General features: G+C 29.8%; 1 protein-coding gene across 1 annotated transcript in view; it reads left to right on the forward strand.

The window, feature by feature from the left end:
• Positions 1 to 1,871: 1,871 nt before the first annotated feature.
• Positions 1,872 to 21,401, forward strand: part of LOC125069302 (regulating synaptic membrane exocytosis protein 1) — a 119,708-nt gene continuing 100,178 nt past the window's right edge. The window contains exons 1-2 of the mRNA XM_047678744.1: positions 1,872 to 1,938; positions 14,514 to 14,544. The gene's annotated coding sequence lies outside the window, so the exon portion shown is untranslated. The remainder of the gene's footprint in view (positions 1,939 to 14,513; positions 14,545 to 21,401) is intronic.

A 21,401-nucleotide genomic window follows, 5' to 3' on the forward strand; every position in this document is an offset into this window, starting at 1 on the left:
AATGACATTCGCCAATACGTCTTCCGTTAATAGAATGGGATAATCTGCTTTAGATTCTTCTGAAAATAGACATATAAGAAAAATGTTTTCTTAATTAGGTAAAAATATTTATATATTATTAATTATTAATAAGCAAAGCTCACAAAATTAGTTAGCTGCATGCTACATGTATAATAGTTGTTTATATACCTTTTTTTTTTAAGAAAAGTTATATATTCTATGTTAAAACCTTTATGACATATTACCTGTACGCATCAGGACTTTTGTTATTAAATAATATCGAATTACTTATTTATATTTTGTAATATTTTTTTTATAAATATAATATTCATAATTACAATCACTAGATATGCCGTCTCAGCTTAATATTTTTTCTAGTTTAAAAGAAGGTGTGTAAGTATTGTCATTTATTTATTCACGTAATTGAAAAAGATTTAAAAAAATACCCCTTCAAAGATTTGTTATCGTTTATACACAGAATATTAGATCGACTTTTCTAGAAGGGATACTAATCTTAGCAATTTCCTAATTGAAACTAGGTTGCAAGAGCAAAGCTGGATTTATTTACGACTGTACCAAGAATACAATACTTGAGTGGTGTTAACATTGATTTATATATCGGATTAATAAACGAGTTAATTGTAATTGAGATTATTGGTGGGTTAAAATTTTAATACAATTGATTGTAAATATATTTTTTTTATTTTATTTTAAATTAATATATTAGATTATTAAACACTATTTCATGTTTTTGTTTCGAACAAAGTAGTCTTATTCACTTTATTACGGAATTGTACTAGAAACATTTGACTTAGATACTTATTATAGTTTTTGTTTTCTATGATCTAACTGCGAACACAACTAACTGTGGGTACACATGAAGCCGAGTAATTAAGTTAGGTAACTCAGTAATTCTGCCACATTAATCGAACATTCAAGTTTCTATCTAATAGCATCAGAAGTTCTACGGTTAAGTGAACGTTGAGTATTCTAGATTTAAATATTAAAAATCATGGTTTAATTTCTTCATGTGACGAAAGAAAAAGATTAGGATTAGAAGTAATACAGTAAATAAATATTAACAAAATACTGCTTAGTTACTTTTTAGATCCTTTGACAACCCTCTTAATTATGGTGATATCCTTGCAACTTATGTCTTACTTATTTATAAGTCAAGGTTGTCGTCGCCGCAAAATATCTTGTAAATGAGGCATTTTATCCTAATTATTTCATAATCCATGTTATTCAAGTTTACGTAAGATTTAGTTTTACTTGTGTATATAATGTGTATAGTAATTATGACATTTATAAAGGTTAATATTTAATCTAAAAATTACTAGTTATATGTTTTACTCTAACTGATTGATCTTTATTTGTAATGACTCGGTTTATTTGTTTAACCTATGGAATTTTTAAACTTTTCAGTTTAATTTAAAAATAAACATGATTTTTTGTAAACGAATACTTTGTTTGATTTGTATTCAGCGAATATAAGTAAGCATAGTACACAGACGGAAACGAGGCAATGGTGTTAAGGATACAGTTTCTAGATTCATATTATTCATTAAATTTTATTGAATTAGAATATTTTACTTAATAGCATTGAGTGGTTTTTCAAATCAGAAGGTTGTTTTTGATACATATCAAGGTACATACCTTGCCTAGGTGAGTAAGGACGCTGCAAAGTGAAAGATCCGTGATATTGGTGAGCGGATGCGGGGTGGGGTTCCCGGGGCGGGTGTGGTGGAAGGCGCGCGGTGAAGGCGGTGGAACGGGATGGGGAGGGAGGTAGTCCAGGGTAAGCGTGCAGGGGCGCAGGGCGGCGGGTAGCACGTAACAAGTGAAGCGGCCCTGGGAGCAACAGTCTGCCACAGCCCGGCCACGCGGGCTCACACGCTACTACAAGTGTTGCATCCCGATCTGGACCGTGCTCCTCGCGTAAGTAATTCTTATTGTCTAACGGTATCTCGGTAAGCGAGATATAAACGCGCGGTTAATGTAGCACGCCCACGCCTACGTCCAGCGTAGAACCCCGTAGCGCTACGTAGCAAACCGTAGCTCGCCGTTACGGTCGCTGTTAGCATTGGCTTGAAGGATGTCTATCACTACAGCGATATACCTGTTGAATGTGTATTGCGTTGTGAGATAATGTATTTCTCGATCGTATACCTTTAATGTGTTAATATATCAATTGTGTATTGAACACTTAATTTATTAATAATACCCCAAAAAAAAAACTTAGTATGTTAAATAATAAGTTAATAACATTTATTAAAAAGCTTATATGACGTCGGTGACATTGAATTTTAATGATATTCAGAAAAAATATTATTTTATTATGTACTTTGTAATTATAAAAGTGTACAATAATATATAGTTTCGATATTTATGAGATACTATTAAATTAAGACTAAACTGTAAATTTCAAGGAAAAAGTATAATATTTTACATCTAGCTGAAAGATAAGGTCAAAGCTGTTACAGACTTAACACATTTCTATAATCCGTTCAATAGGTTAAGTTTTGGGAACTTGAATTACTAAACTGCGTGACCCATAAACCATCAAGAAGCGTATGTGATAAAGTACGACTCGAAAGTAATATACCGAAATTTTAGGTACATAGTACACGTATGTACCTAAAATTTCCACTTTAATTATTTACATACACGTATATACCTAAAGTATTCTAAATCATGGGAACGTATAAAGTCTAAAGACATGGCAGCGTGACTTAGAAATTCATCTAGGACGGTCAAAGCTGATCTTAATTGTGTTCATTATTAAGAGGGAAAAGGTTAACATCATATTAAGGTATCATGTATAATTTATGATTTTATACAAATTTGCATATTATATTTCAAAATATTATCACCCTCATCTCGACTGTTAAGCTGAAATTACAAATTGCGATCATTTTAATCCCGACAGCTTTGAAAGTCTGAAAAGTGATTGGATGGCGATGGCTTAGCGTAGTATTCCACCGAATATACGATACAGATACTTACTACGTCGAGTCTGAGTATTACAAAACTATTGAAAAACTGCGATTCGAAAATAGTTTGCAAGCGACTGCTGTGAATACTTTCACGTAAAAATTATTTTCGTGATCGAAACGCTCGAATCACGGAGGAAAATATTTATTAATCAAAAAGTTGGCCGAAATGCTATATATTTAGTGGATGTACAAGTTTTCGTTATGTCCCAGATTAAAACCCGATGCTTGCCATTTCTTTTGTCTCTGATTTTGTACATTTATTCCTACGAGTCAATGAATAGATAACATTTATCAGATTTCACTGATTTATGAACCCATTTAAACCTTAAAATGCTCAACAAATGTTTGTTGTGAAGATATTTTATTATTTTATTGTTTGACGATTTTTATATTATTTGTATCGTTGTTTAAAGTAATCAGATGGAGTGTTTTCATAAAACGCTACGTCGCGTATTAAGTTCGGTCGGTTAAAACAAAGTTATTTGATGATTTGATTAGTTTTTTTTTTATAAACAGGATTTGATTTATAAAAGTAGTTTTTTTGTCTATAGTAACAACAATTAACTTTTTCAAGTTTTATTTCATACAATGAAGATGTTAAGACGAAACTTTTTAATTAGAAAGATAAACCGTCTCGGAGTAGCTTTGTTGATAGTTCGCGAAGAAATCCCGATGCACCTTTGCAACTCTTAGCTTGCTGTAATGAAATTTTCGTAAGACAAATTCAACCAAAAATATATTATGTAAATTTCTGTGCTATAATAATCGTAATATTTAAATCAATACAACTGTTTAAAAGCCCTTTTTACGTTCCTAATAACTAGCAATTTTTATAACAATAGCTTTTCATTACTAGTAATTATGAAACTTTCATGAAAATATTACAATAATGAACACAATAAAAAAATTCAGTGCATGTTTGGTTGTCAATTACATTTTATTTGAAAGATATCTCGTATTAGTATAATTACTGCGTAAAAACTACGTAGTGTTACTAACTGTAGCTAAATTTGATATTAATGTTTAGTATTAATAATCTTACTAGCCGTAAGGCCCATTAGATAGAGCACGTGTATTTTTATCGAAGATCGTGAGTTCAAATTCAGACAGGTACCGCAATTATTTTTTATGTTCTTATTTTATTCTATTTAGTAGGAAGTTGGAACGGCAAATCTGACGGTTACTATCGGTAACCGCTGCAGGAAATATTAATAATTCCTTCATAAATGAACGACTCTACGTCACTCCATTCAAACCAGAAAACAACGATACTAAGTGCTGTTTCCTGGTAGAATAAGTGATATGTGTATGGTACATACCCAGACGGATGAGTACAAAGTCCTATCATCAAGTAAATTTGTGTTAATTATTATTAATCTCGGGCTCGGCAGTGAGGACTTGCATGTGTCAGATGTTATGTGATGGAATAAGCTTCATAAAATTTTCTTCGAAAACGGAGCGAGTCTTTGCTCAGCAAATTATAAATGTCCTATACATTAATAATAATATCCTAAGCGGGCTACACAGCTTAAATCTTTATCTTTTATGAAATTCAGGGTTTTATAAAGTTGATAAATTTATAATAAGTGGTTAATTTGATTCAAAATATTTGATCCTATTTCGTGTATGATTCTGTATAAATATATTTATGTAATTGTGGTATGTAGATATATTCACATATACTGCATTTTAGGATTAAATTTTACGTTCAAATTAAAACCGAAATGTACACATTGGCGAACTTTAAAATATTATAAGTTTTTTATTTTATATTTTGTCAACGGCGTAGATGTTTTTATTAAAAAAAGCTTTTGTCGGTCGCACTTTTACGTCATAGACTCCTAAAAGATTTGCTAAAGCAGAAATGGTTGAAAAGAATTTTCTAAGAATTTTATTTCCTCATATAAACATATTTAAGGAACCAAGGTAGTAAAAACTGCATGCTTAGAATTGCATTCGAAAAGAAAACAAAGAAATAATAATTTTAAGTTTCGTGTATTTGAGGATAGATTTATTTACTTGAAAGTAAGCTAGTATAGCTCTCTTCACTAACGAAGGCGAGCCGCTCTAGGTTAAATTATCGTAGTGCATTAGTGTGAGTTATGAAGATGTCTCAGCGTGCGTGTGATGATTAACATAAGAGTAAATACAGCAAAATAATGGTGGTGGTAGGACTTTGTGCATCTCCGTCTAGGTAGGTACTCATCAGATATTCTAGCACCAAATAGCAGTACTCAGTATTGTTGTGTTCTGGTTTGAAGGGTGAGTGAGCCAGTGTAACTACAGGTACAAGGGATATAAGATCTAAGTTTCCAAGGTTGGTGGCGTATGGCAATTTAAGGAATGGCTAATATTTCTTACAGCCCCACTGTCTATGGGACGTGGTGACTACTTACCGTTGCTCGTTTGCTTGTCCGCCTTTCTGTATCTGTATATATGTATGTATAAAAAAAAGAATTACATTATATTTGTAATAATAAAACTATAATTTAACGCGTCTTCATGAATGAGTAGCTCTATAGCATTGTGGGAATCAGCATCGTCCTATAAATTTACTTTTAAGACTTTAAAAAACGTAATCGTCCAATTTAAAATTTTACAATCTGCTTCCATATTGAAACTTTTGAAAGTCGAGGGCCATACTGGTAATGTTCAAATGAAACTACTTTAAAGAGATAAGGTAAAGTGGTTTGTGATATTCCAGCCAATAAAGTGAGCTTATCGTTAAGGATTCAAAGTTTAACTTTTTTTCTATTCTAAAAGACTGAAATGGTCATCGCTTTCAACAAGCTTTAACTTTTATTTAAGTAACCGAATAAGCAGAATTATGCAATTTTTTTGCTTTTATCCTAATTTAGAACGTGGTGAAAAGTTACAAGGACGTGTTATGAATTTTTGTCCAGAACTACTAATGTAGCTCACGTTTCACGTATGAGAAAGTTGGATTACAAAATAGATTTAGATGAAATTCGAGACGGTTCCATCGTTCAGTTCTTGTTCAGTTTAATCTGCTCATATCAGGCGAACGTGTTTCCGCTATCAAGAACATTGTTGCACTACGAACATTTTGTACAGATTTGTTACAACAGCTTGTGTTACATAATTGTGTACAAATGTCTTATATAAACGAACACATATTTTGTAAAAAAATATAGTATTTTTGTTTAATTTTGAAAAAAAATAATAGTTTTTTTTTATATTAGTATTTATTAATGCATTTTGATTGATGCCTTTTGAATGATTGATACACAAGTTTTGAATAAAAAAAAACTGATATGGAAATCACATATTTCGATAGTTTAATGTTTCAGAACTAACTATGTTATGACGTAGAATTATATTGCATACAACTTGAGATAGAGCTATATATTATGTCAACGTAGTTGGAGAGAAAATTACAAGTCCAGGCGCATTCCAAGCGATCCTTTCAAAACTATAAACGATAAATAATTTAACATATACATACGACGAACTTTATATGTATTTTATAAATAAAGTAGGTGGTGATCACTTATCACTGCGTATAAAAACTTTGGCTTTGCAAGAAATATTTACAATTCCTTACTCTGTCGATGTGTCTCTACCATAGGAACTAAGTTTAAGGCTGCTGTGACGCACCGAAATTCAGAGCCCTAGGGCATTATTGTTTGAATAAACTATCCATCAGACCCATCCCACCTGTAAAAAAAAATTATCTTATTTATTATTCAAGTACAACTTTACTTTAAATAAATTATAATACAAAATTCCTATGGTTTAAATTATTATGCTTAGTATTACTTGTATGAATAAACGCAATGATTAGATTTCCCACTGAAATGTCACAAAGGCGTGAGCCTGAGTGATCATATTTATCGCATTTATAGTTAAAAGTAAATCTTTAAAGTTTTGCGGCTGCCAACGAAAAGTTTTTTATATTTCTAATAATTTTATAAAAATCAACACTCTTCTATATTTTTTATTATTATGGTTTAAAGTATTTGAAATGTAGATCAAATTCAGATTTCACTTCGAATCCTGCCATGTTATTTCAGCGTTTTTAAATGTTGAATCTCCGTCAGTTAATCTTTTGTTCTACGACGAAGAAGAATATCGTACGAAAATTCGTTATTTCGAAAGAATTTATAAGATTTATGTGTATTTGGTATCTTGCATTAAATAGCCATTAGATAGAGAGTTGGTAGAAATACTTCTCCATATGAATAGGTTTTTTTAATAAAAAAGCGTATTTTATATATTTTCTGTTTTGTTTTTACTACATTGAAAATTATTTTTCTAGTTTCATGATTAATAGAAGCTGTCAGCATAACAGATAACCGTTTATCATATTCTCGTTTTTCCAATTAAAGTATATTGTCATTCCTGAATCTCATAAAATAATATAATCACTTCTAAGTTAATATAATCACTACAAAGGGCAAGTTATCTGTATTTAGACTTTCAAACATAATATCTTTATTCGAGTCTGTTCAATGGTCCGTCTCGCAGGGGAGGCTTCGCCCGAGACTTTGTTACACGGATTCCTTATTTATTCCGATGAGATCTGTTAAGACACCTAATTGAGAAAATCAAATGCAAAATAGAAAGTTAACAGCTATGAATAATTTGATTTAAAATTGAAAATTCCGTTTAATACGTAAAATTTCTTCAGTAAAGTTTGCAACAATATTTCCCTTTTATAATTGCAGAACTTGTAAATATATTACTAACTAATGTAGCACTTAGACTTTGCTATATTTAATAAAGTGTATAAGATTACATTTTTTTGACGACATCATTGTTTGTATACTTAGTGTTTTGAACATGCTTTATTAATATATCTGAAAATGGAATACATAGATATCACAATTTAAGTGACATATTTGTTTGAAAAAAATATTTAAATTACTATTTATAATTAAATTCAATAGATAAGTGGCTTACCATTATAAAAGTTAGCTTTTTGAGCAATATTTACTATTCCTAGCTCTGTTGATGTGCGGCTTACTAGGGCAACTTAGAATTTAAGCTTGTTGTGACGAACTGAAATACAGCAGTATTCTATAAGTTTGTGGTACCTACCCAGACCAACATAGACCCACCTTACCCCTCTGTTATCTAATTTATTTTTCTATTTATCTATTATAGATAACTATTAGCTGTGTGAGATTCATTAAACTTACATGTATTTAACTTACAAAGTCCTTATTAGAAGATTCGATGCCTCTGATAGTTTTTCTAGCGATTGCGAAAAAAACCATTCAGATTGACTTTGTGTATCAAAAATTCTGAACCTAAAATATATTGTACTAGATATGTCATGTATATCAAAGTATTCAGACAAAGTTCTTAAATCTGGAAGTTATTATGATGCGAAATGTATTAATCGGATTAGTAGATTCTCAGCGAATTCCGAAACAATGAAGAAACAAACCTTTTCTGTTATAAATATATAAGTGCGCTGCATACAGTTTATCATTTTATAGCGTTGATTTTCTATTTGTGGAACAAAGAAGTATTTTCTTCGAGACTTATTCAATAGCAGAGGGTTTTTTCATTCTTTGTCTTTGACAATAATTTAAAACTTCTCTTGAGTTTTTTATGAAAAGTATTTAAGATATATATTTTCATGAAATTATTAAGGATAAATTTAGCATCGCAGCCCATGTTAGTATACATTTATTTAGTGTTTTTATTTGGCTTAGTATTAATAGAACCTACTCGGTTAATAACTACTTACAGCTTAAAAACATTTTTGTAATATTACATAAAAAAATAACAAATGGATATTGACAACGTATAATGTTTATTGGGTATCGTTTAATGTCATTGTTCTAATGTAAAAAAACATTTGAGGAGGAGCAGCAAAAGAGCAATCACAATAATTGCTCTGATCGACACGCCTCACGCCGCCGTTCTGTCTACGTCCGAACCGGTCACGATGATCAGACGATTTTTATCGCTCCCGTTCAAGTGCCTTTCGTTACCGATACCTGTACTTTTCTACATCAGTGTATCAATAGATATCTAAATGATAGCTTATAAATATTTAGACTTTTGTCTATTAAAATTAAGAAGAATAATTTTAGCTTGTTTTTATATCTTAGACTTATAAAGATTATAGTTTAAAAATGATTACAGACGGAATATATTTATAGGTAGCTTAATTATATCATTACGACTTAATTGGACGTTCGTTAATCCCGGCTCCTTAGTAATTAAGACTGGCAAAAGAGATACACCAAATCTAAGCGAAATAACACCTTAATTGTACCCGTGCGAGCGACTGTTGGGATGGGTCGATATTACGTTTATAAAAATTACTTCCCGATTTCTTATACGCTTTGCTTTTGAGACGAAAATTATAATATATTGTATATAACGATATATTTTAACTATTTTCTTAGAAAGTAACATACATATACATATATAATTTAACCATATAAAACATGTCACTTGTAAAATGTTAGTCGAACGGTGTCAATAGCCTGTATATTCTATTTGAAAACTTTCTGGGACAGTGAAGGCCTGTACACGTCATAACAATTGCTCAGCTATTGTGTCTAGTGTGCTGTCCCTGGAAGTGTTAATTTGTATAAATGTATACAATATATGAGAATTATTTGTATAGAAAACTAAAATCCGCCGTGTTTTGCAATGCCTCTATAAATTATCGCGATACGTCTCACAAGCCATCTAATGTTCTTTGATGGTATATTGCCAGAAACCTTTAGGCTAATGACCACAGCAGCTGTACATAAGTATTAACTTAATCGACTTAATTGTTAGGGAATACTAGCATAAAAAAAATATATTTTCTGAATATAATTATCAAGATAATTAAAAATAAGGACGGTGTATTCAAAATTGACGATAATGAATTCGCAGGCACTGCTCTCTACTAATACGCGTGGTATTGCCTAATTTGAATTCTTATTTAGACCGAGGGGCTTTGCATTATCTCTCGTGTTATGCAAAATTTCTTTAACAGAAGGTTCGAGACCCTTTGGAAGTTTACGACGTTCATTTTTACATTTTCGTCATCATCATTATTTCTATAATGATGTCCACAGCCGGCACATTTTTAATTTGTTATTCAGAGAGAGAGTATTTAAGGATTTTTTTAAAACATAATTTTAAAAAGCAATGTCTTACATTTCTCAGTAAGTCTCTGTAAGCTTTGCTTTTTGTTGATATAAAGATCGTATAAATATGTGAGATAAGATATCTTTTATACTTGTCATGTACTTTGAAATCCTTTTCCTTGCTATAAAAAGGGCTTTATCAGTGTAGGGTCAGCAAAGTGTATGCAAATGAGAAAGGGGTTCCACGATAGAAATAAAGAGATATAAGCGTCTTGGGTAGGGCCATAACAGTTAGGCAATGCCTACCTTTGCCGTAAATCTTACGATACAATTACTATTGAATTTACGATTCACTCGGATACATGTATGCGAAAATTATAGATAGTAGATATTTTTATCATATGTCTAAGTGTTGTATGGTTTTAAATTGACAGTTATTTTTTTTTAAATAAAGATGGATCTTTACAACTTTTATTAGAATATATTTTTACTTTAACCGATCAATTTATTCTAATTTCAAATATAATAGAGTGTTTTAATTCGAATATTATGACAATTATTTCATGACAGAAATTATGGCACCTATTTTATGGCCACATATTCAGATATTGAAATCCTAGCAATTATAACGTGACCCTTTCCATAGAGTACAGGGAATATAGTATCTAGATATATGATTTATATTTGTGTTAATAAAATATTAACCTGAATATCAGTATTTGTTCTGTTTGAACTAAGATATATGTATACGTGTTTGTTCAATTTTAGATTTGCTCTTGAATATTATTGTTACTAACTATATAATATAAAATATTATGTAATGTCCAAAACGCGTTAGAATACTTTAGTTATAGTACGTTCTAGTACTGTTGTACTAAACAATTGTACGAAGATTCAACTCTTAACGAATGTTGCGCGAACGCACATATAAAGATGAGATAAAATTAAGGAACTATTATGTTACAATATTGTTTCAAAAATGATAAACGATGACACTGCGAAAATACAAACTGTGTTGCATTTGTCAACCGATTCATTAATTATTAAATAATTATAGAATGTGTGAATACCCTATTCACACATATAAATTATACGCTTAGTATTTTCATTTAGATGTTGCTGATGTACACCAACTTTTTCAATAATTGTTTTTAATAATTACAATAAAAACTAGATTTATATAACAATATTTTAAACGTTTAAATCGGTTGCATAGAAATATATTTTAATCACAAAAGAGAGCCTATTTTAATGTATTGCTTACTCATTTGTTAATAACAATCGCTCGCGAATAGACTGTACGGACCCTGTACGAGAAGGTCGAAGAGTATTCAAACTTCTATTAAAGTACTTTGTGTTCCATTTTTGTACATTTCATAGTATGTTAATGAACAAGCTAACGTCAAAGTCAAAGGGTCTCATTTGCTAATTACTTGATTTTTGCGTTAGCACGTAACTTTCAATTCATTCGGGTTTATTTCTGTACAAAATAATTATTCAACATTATTCTCGTCCCATCCTCAGCATGATGAAATCTACTTTAAACGATAAGAAATGATGAGGTTAAATTCTCTTTAAAATTACGAAGATAACGTCATTATACTCCATTTTATTCAGAACTTTTTAGATCTAATCTTGTATAAATAAAGATAAAATCTTTGATTCATGACTTTTTTAAAATAAAATTGCATTTTAAAAGGCAGTCATTGTTACTTTCAGTTGGTCATTACGTAAATTCAAAAATATTTCACTGTAGTAATCATCATCTATCATATATTGCCATTGTTTGGTAACTTGTCGTTTTTCGTGTTATTTACATTACGTTAAATTTAAAATCGAATTAGTTTATACACGTTCTGTTTCAGTCCTGTGTTTAGTGATTGCCTGTATGTGAAAAAGCACTTAGTTAATTATTCATATAAGTCACGATCGCATATATTTTGTGTTTATTTTTTTTTAATTCCAAAACTAAATGAATACATAGAATAATATTTTGTAGAAATTGGTCATTTCATTATTTTCTCTATAATTTATACAACATGTCTGTTTAATTTTATGCTATTAATCTTGAAATAAGTTAATGTTTATTATACTAAATTAAATTATATTATACTGAAACGAATTAACTGATTGATGAATTTAATATAAAATCAAAATACAATAAACTTAAACTGTTATAATGTTTTATATCAATTGCTATAGAGATTCTAAATATTTGAATATAATTACTAGTTAATCTCACATGTACACGTATACAAATTACTATGAAATTATATTTTGTGGAAATTTATCTATAAAAAGCTCATTAAACTTTTCCGTTTGGGCTCGTTACCTTCTAATATATGCATATGTTTGGCGAGCTATGTTTAAGAACTCAAATAACTCTTATATTATTTTATGTTACCATTACTTTACCTACATTCATTTGTTATTTCTTTCTTGTTCCAAGTCGATGAAAATATATTATTAAATAAACATACGGAATAAAGTAAAATGCAGGCTTACGAAATATAAACAATAGTAAAAATGTAACAGAACTAATAACCAAAAACAAAAAACATTTCCTTTATATATTAATGTAAATAAAAGATAAATGTGCTTAAGTTTTTTGAATTAAGATATCTAATGTTTAAATTTAGTTAATTTTATGATCATACAATATTAACTAAACAAAATTTAGCATATCGTAGAAATTTATCATGTTTAAAAATTCACTTGGTTATATCGACCGAGACCGAGGAATGAAGTCGTTATGCTCGACCGCAATACAATGTTAGTTTAGGGATATACGTCTACGAGCCACATACGGATAAAAAAGAGGAAAATATATTTCGAAAACAATTTACAAAATCAATTTGAGTTCGTATCGCGGAACTGCGATTATTTGTTTATATTCTGTTATAAAATGCGAACGAGAATATTTGCCTGTGAGAATTGAGAATTGTATGCCCATTTGTTGCATATATGTAATATTGCCGCGGCGTCAGTACCGACTATCGATTTATGAAACATATATGTATATGTAAGCTTTGGGCGTATCGCGAGCGTGGCAATACCAGTGAAAGCTGCCGGCTTGTAATTACCTAAATGTCGCTTTTGACTACATGTATTGTGACCGGTGACCAAGATAACATCTTCGCCCATTGATTTGTGACAAGCGTTTGTTTTCAGTTTCATATGAAAATGAATGTTTGTAACATATATTGATACGGAACGCGCAATTTGTTATATTCAAACTGAATGTAATGAACTAGTAATCCACTTTGTTTTTTGTATACCTATCTATGTTTTTAACTTTTTATTTGGTTTTAAAGAAAAAAATATTATAATTAAAAAGCAAGAGATATTTTTATGTTATTATCATAGCTTTTTATGTTAGGCACAAAACCGTTTGTCAGTTTACACCCAACTTATTCAATGGGGAATAAAAAAGTTGTGGAAACGAGACAAATGTATTTTGCAGATGTCGATTTCAGTTGTTTCGCTCGCCCGTTTGAGTTTTATACTTTTTTTATTTCAAGGAAAGTATTATAAAGAGGTAAAATTTGTTTATTTTATATAGGAGATATTTCATTTGATTAATTAAATATCTCCTACAGAGATTAATTGGATCATCAGTTCCGGAGTTATCTCCATTTCTTGTTTTTTCTCTGGTAGTATTATTCCTGAGTTATTTTAAGAGTATAAATTATAATTATACCATATGTTGATTAATAAATACATGCAAAGCCGGGTACGGTCGCTAGTTGTATATAATTTAACACTTTGCTTGTTATGACAGAAGTTCAACTTTATAAATACGTATTATTTATATAATTTTAGAATGAGGTCAATAGATTGTTGGATTTAGGCTAAAAATATTTATTTAGACAAACCAATAATACTTCGGCTTTTAACCTTGTAATATAATTCTAAGGGTTGACTTGCTAATATAAGAGCGGCATCATTAGACAGAATACGTGAGGAGAATTCCAATAATAGTCTAGATTAAAATCCTGCTCTTTTAATATGTTAAGAAATTATAAATAGATTTTATTTATACTATTTTATGCAACAAATTTTACATAAAAATAACACCTATTAAATGTTCTACAATATCTAATACTAATTTTAATTTATTTAAAAAAAAAAAAACAATTGGACGTATTTAGTGAGTCGTTTGTCTACTTAAAAAGTAAAAATAAGTCAGCAAACAGATTGAACATCTTTCGCTTATGTACTATCATTTTTATCAGCTGTCAGACGAATCAGGGCGGTGAACGATGTAACGCCCACTGAATTTGGCTCAAGTTACTTTTCTTTGTAACATCTGCAAGTATTTTATATCCCTTACGTCTTAACACCTGTTTTTACCGAATATAAGATTTTATTTACATTGTACTTATATAAACAAAGAAGTATGACTTTACATATTTGCAAAGAAGATTTTAAATAGCTTTTTTTATTTTTTCAGGAAATCTTCACTGCAACAGCTTTTATAAAAGGTATGTGATAACAAGATAAGTAGGTTTTTTTTTGTCATAGAAGTAATATATTCCTATCAATTTCTTTTCTCGATATATTACCCAAGATTATGAGTACACGGGATGAAGTATCTCGTAAGCCATCCATCTTGCAGCTCATCAGACTTGGGGTGGCGTTTTAAGGGATAAAAGGGTCTCGGTATATACGTGAGGCATTATAATATTAACTTATCAGCAAGCTTTATTTCTTTCACCTGTGTCAATTTTGCCAAATTCTAACCAACCATTTATATTCATATTAGCGAAGTGTATTTACTGCTCCGCTGTCTTTTTTATACTTTATGTATAAAATGTATATTTCAATTTACCTATCTTGTTTTTGTGAAATTATGGCATTTACCATTAGTATATATTATGTATTGTGTGAGTTTTATTGGAACAAAATCACTAGTTTAATTAGGATTTTCTTATGAGTTTACTTTAAAAGATTTTTTCCCCGAATTGGGAGAATTTTTGGGCATTGCAAGTGTACCGATGAACGAGTATGTATAGAGTCGAGAGCTGGAAGCGTTTTAGGAAATTGTTTGAATGCTCTGCAAACATTAATATCTCCTGCGGTTTAAACCGGGCAAGATGAAATTATTAAAGAGAGGAATGAGGACGCATAGCATCGAATGCATGCAATGCAATAGAGATATTTCTATGTGATTGATGACTATGCACATGCGGTATAACTGACATAATCATCAATCTTACTAGTTAGTCATCGGCTATGGCTTCAAGCTTACATCATTCGTTTATTTATTGCCTCATCACGGGATGTGGCTATAAGTTAATCGGTGAAACCGAAACTTTATCATACCTACATAACTTATGGTAGTTTCTTCGACTAGCGTATTTTTTATTTACAATAAAAAATAAAAAATAATGAAAGATAATAAAAGTAAGTATACTCTCTACTTTTCTACATAAACTAAATTGCTTTTTGTTATCTTTCAAAGTTATACTATTAATTACGAGCGTTAACTATTATCTCCTAGTTAAATAAGTTTCCCAGCTTTAAAGAGACACAAAGAATATGAATTCTTGCATTTGAGACGAGGCTGCACGTACTCATTCGCTTTAATATCAAAGTAGCGTGATTTTCACAGAATGAACAAAGAAAAACAGTTAAGCAAAGAGAGAAAACGGCTGAAATGTGACCCATTTCTTACCATCGATTGTCGCTTCTTCTCTAAGACGGACATTTAATCTATACAATCTGGTCTTAAAGCCGAAACTTGAGCCATTCTTCCTTAATTTATGTCTGTGTGGTCTTACGAGGAAAGACATTAAGGGTGAACGTGTCAGGTACATTTATATTTTATTGAATTTTGTTTTGTTTTCAGTAGATATATGTACTTGAATAGTAGTAGTAGTAATAAAATAAGAAGTAATGTTTAAAATGTGAATGTTAAGACCGAAAATAATTTTTCTTTATTAATTTTTCCTAATTTGTATGAGAACTGTCACCATCACCAATATAACGTGATTATCACGGATAGAAATATCAGGATTTTTACGTTTTCTTTTGTCTTTACTTATAATCTAAAAATAATAAGCATTACTTTAATTTAAGTTTCAAAATATATAAATAAATGTAGTATATATTTCAAGCCCAATGGTTTTAATATTAGGATAATAAAAACAATATATCATATCGTATTAAAGTGGTCTTGTATATAATAAAATAACTATATTGAATTTGACCCAGACGAACAGTTTTTAATGTGGCTTACTATGACTAATGGTGAAATAAATGGTATGTATACTAAGAAGTTGATTATTTATAGCTAGAAATAAATGGTCGTTATTTATTTGCGTTCACATTCACACTATAATTCCTATAAATAATAGTAGTAAAGTAGTGTTTGCTCCATGTTCGAAATTCGACAATAAGCATTATTGTGTCAAACTCATTCTACTTCTTAAATCAATTACATCCTTTTTTAGTTAATAATTTAATACTTTAAGCCGTCGGTAGTTGCTAAACAAAAAAAAAATTGACAAATAAAGGAAAAAAAATAATTGAAATGTTTTGCTTTTACCTATATATATCTAAGATGATTCCATGTACGTATGAACTATTAAGAAATCGAAATTATTTTCAATTGACGAAATTTCATGTGCGCCCTAAAATACCTTAAACCTATCATATTGATGGTGTCAATGACAAATATTATTTAGCATTGACAATAATTAATTTTGTAGCTGTTGTTAATTTTGTATAAATAGATCAGCAGAAATTTTTTTTTTTCCGAAACTTTAAAAGGTAATTGTCTTTAATATGTTAGTCTCACATTAAATAATAAATATTTGTATGTCTGAAGACCCAAATCCTTGCAAAGAGATGGAAAAGAAATGTGGTTCTGTGACTGGCAAAATTGCTTTTAAGAAATTTATATTAGAAGCGTTTCGTTCATCAAATCCCATTAAAACTTTTTCCATTAAATATCTTATTTTAGTAAAAATGCTTTCATCTATTAAACTTTGAACGGTATACGATTTTGGCCTAATTACTAAATAAATAGCTTGATACTTTTGATCGCTTTTCTAACCGTTTGACTTAATCGCTAAATTAATAATATAAACTATTTATTTTGTTTGTTTCTTAATATAACTCAATATTTACGATACATAAATCAATCTCGTATCTGTCTATAATATTAATTAAAAATCAAATTATTAATCACACTTCAAAAAGTCGCGTTATAAATTGCGTATCAATGTCTTCAATAAAAATGTTTTATAAAGTACACCTTTATATGTATAAAATTTTATTCCCAGTTATTTAAACAAGTTGACAGCTTGATCGTTGTATATTAAAAATAGAATTTAAAAATCTAAAAATAAGATGAAATCTACTTGGAATATTATTAATTCAGAGACAGGTGAAATGAAATCTGATGCAGGGCAAATATCCCTTGATATAAATATAAAAGGGAATATTATAAGTGAAGACTTAGATGTAGGCAACGAATTCGAAAAGTATTTTTCTAATATTGTAGTATCTACCACTATGGGACTTAAGGCGTCACCCAGTGACGCCCTAAGCTTATTTAAGCGTTACGTTCCCAAGAATGTGGTAGATTTTTTTTTGAAAATACTACGCAGTGAAGCTCCCCCCTTTCCCTATTTAAATAAGATCTTATGAAGTAGTAAAAGCTTTTAAATCATTAAACTTTAAAAGACCAGCGATTTATGGGATACTAGCTTAAATTATTAGCAACGAAATCTTTATTTTTCTGTCATATTTATTAAATGTGACGAATTTCTTACTTTTCAAGATCTATTAAAATTAAATAAGAAAGTTAAAGTAATTATTTAGGTCAATTGAAAATAATGACCCAAACAAAAACCACAAATGTCGATTTTGCCAATAAAAATCATGGTTAATTAATTATTGTTATTATATTTGATGTACCACAGGGTTTAATATTAGGACCTCTACTTTTTTAATATGTATAAACGATTTACTTTAATTTGTTAATAAGACTTGCAACATTGTATTGTTGGCAGATAATACATCTCTATTTTTTTATATTGACGAACGGGTAAACAGCTATACGGTCGGTCCTTTCTAAGGATTACTCCTGGGTTTAAAATTCAGTGGGCCATCCATTTGTATACCAACCAAATAGCAGTGAAACTAAGTAGTGCCATTTATCAATGTAATTCGATCAATGTATGTGTAAGTACGGCTAGACTAGTTTATACTAGTAATTTACATGGTCTTATGTCACATGGAATGTTGTTATGTGGTAATGTCGCAGATATTGAATTTGTATTAATTCTACAGAAATAAGCTCTCCGAACTATTTGTAATGTTAGTTCTAGGACATAATTACCCCAAAAAAAAACGTTTTAACGGGTGTTTCGCAATATTTTTATGAAAATTCTATGTTTTATAGAGAATATCCAAAAAATCCACAAAAGTTAATAGACATACTATGACTATTATACATGAAATAAAAACACTTGTAACCCCTCCTTTCCGCTTGCATACGGTACAGAGAACTTTTTTGGGCAATGGTATGACACTGGAAAATATAACCAAGTACCATCTAACTAATTTATAAACTTAATATTCTTAAGACTAATTTAATCAATAAATCTTATTTTTCACTAAAAGAATACTTTTTCAAAAAAACTGATTATATTTAGGCTCGGGTTCCATTCACGACTGATTGAACAATCATTTTAAATACTAACAATATTGTAAATCTGGTTATGGAGCAACTATGCCTTTTTTTTCGTTGGAGGCTTTCCGCGGATGATTTCCGAAACTGTGGTAGTGTTGAATATTGACGATTCAAAACTGCTTCCATATAAAGTTTACTCGAATAAAACACATTTGATATGATTTGAAAAATAATTACAATGATTAAGATAATAGTTAAAAAAATGTTTTGGGACGAATACCTACTGAAAAAATATTTTTTTAATTAAATAATTTATTTTAAAAAGGAAGACCTTGTAAATGTGTTCATTTTATGTTTTCTTTCAATAAACACATCATCATAAAAAAATGGCTTTATAATTATGAATAGCAAAAATATATACAATGTGAAAATGTACAAAAAAATGTTAAATATATATGTATATATTTTGTAGAATACGTATAGGAAAACCTTTTCCTTTATGTGTCAGAAGACATAAAGATTTATTCTATCTACACGAGAGTAAATCAGATAGAAGTAGAACACAACAAAAGCCTGACAAGCTCGATAAGCCAACTAACTTTGTTAAATGTATGCTAGATATATATCATATATAATCATCACGCTTCTGAGTAAAACCGTCACACTGCATTATAGTAGCGATAACTTTTTTACTTTATTATATAGTGTAAATATTTGAGGTTTATGAATGAATTTCATATATAATAACATAAATAAAATATTATAGTGTTATTCTATAAAATGTGTAATTTGTTAAATTTTCAAGCTACATTTTTGCTTGATTTTCCATTTACAGCGCTGCACTTAGACGTCCCAGGAGAACAACTTTATCGACCGAGATAAAATGTATACACGGTTCATAATACCAAGTTGGTATTTAGTTTGTTCTTATTATTACTAAATAAACCTTTAAGAGATAATTTAATTTATATAAATGCAGATTATACATTTTTAAGGTTTGAAGAAACAAATTATAACAATTCGATCAGAAATCTAAATAGTTTAGTTTGCAAAGCGAATCAGCTTTTATATAGCACAGTGAACTTTGCATTTGTGTGCGTGTTCACCAATAGTAGAGTATAGAGCGAGTTGGACTTGTGTTCATCGTGTTCGCTGACATGGTTAAACCAGATTTGCGATGCTTTTTGCTAACTTAACTGAGCAATTGTTCACTGTACCCTTTAAACGTATGCGCGATTTCATATATTACAATTGAGTTTAATCCTACTTTTTATATATATTATATTGACCGACGATTCAAGAGAGGTGCATTTATTGTGGTCACGAGCTGACAGCTCCTCGTGCACTATAACGTATCAAGATATTTAGATAAGATACTTTAAGATACTTATCCATACAGGTTTGCTTCCTGGGTTCATGTTTTAAATGCGATGGAATTTTCATGAAAAACTGTGATTTGGGAAATTTAATTGCCAACAACGTGGGACCGTTAATATTTAAATTTAAAATTGAGTATTCCAACAACAAACTGTCTGATAGTCTGTGGTCTGATTTCATTACTTGTAGTGTGTTCGTAGCATTATATTACAAGAATATAATATGTAAAATTTTTAACTAGAAAAGTATAATTACATTTATATCAAGCTTTACGGCACTACCAGTAGCAGTAGTGTAGAATTATAACTTCTGGAATTAATAATGCTACAGGAAATTACATACAGCGTCTAAATACAATTATTATCAAATTGAAAGCTAAATTGGTGTGGTGGTATACAACGCGTCACACCACAATTCGTTGCTAAACCTCAATTCAAACACTCGTAAATATAACACTGATTGGCTCGTATATCGAAATACCGTGCGCTCTACAGCAATGTTAAAACCACAATTTTGCTGAATGCTGCTGAAAAATAGCAAGATTTATTGAATCAAAAATGATATGATTTTTTATTGTAAACTCTTTTGTTTTTTTATAAGACATATATACTTATAAATATGGAGAAAATAATGAAATACTGTCAGGAAAAAGCTAAGGTGCAGAGTGCGGAACAGGAGAAAAAAATGCGTGCAGAGCGCGACAGAGTAAGCTATCTTAATTGCACGTCCTACAGGTGGCGGCAATTATATACTTATACTAGAAAACTAAACTTATTAATTGAATTTTACTATAAAATCGTAACCCTTGCAAAATAAAATATTTTTGAAATATTAATAATTTTAAGATTGACTGCTATATACATATACAAATTTGACAAGTCTTGTTGCTGCATTCTATTTTTTTAAACACTAATTCCAGTAAAATTTGTTTCCCTGTGGTACATATGTATGTCGAGCGAAATAGATACGTACAGGCAGCATTACAATGTGTTATTTACACCTATATTATTAATATTCACAAGAGTAGAGGATGAGCTATAGTTAAAATATATAATATCTAAAAATTAAAACATCAGAGAAAAATTCACTCAAATTATAAAAAAGCGTGCGTGATATTTAAGTTTTCTGTCGTATATTACACAGCTGTGATGTATATTGAGTTGAGTGAGAGGCTTAGATCATTCAGTGCGCTAACAAAACGTATAAAAAAATAAAAGTACTATAGTTTCATTTTTATATTCGCAAATTTAATCTTATAATATCTGAGTCCAGCATTTGACACAAGTATATCTGTATCTTGCATATAATATCACCTACTTT

This window comes from Vanessa atalanta, chromosome 15 (assembly GCF_905147765.1).
Source record: "Vanessa atalanta chromosome 15, ilVanAtal1.2, whole genome shotgun sequence".
In the NCBI taxonomy this organism is placed as follows: Eukaryota; Metazoa; Arthropoda; class Insecta; order Lepidoptera; family Nymphalidae; genus Vanessa; species Vanessa atalanta.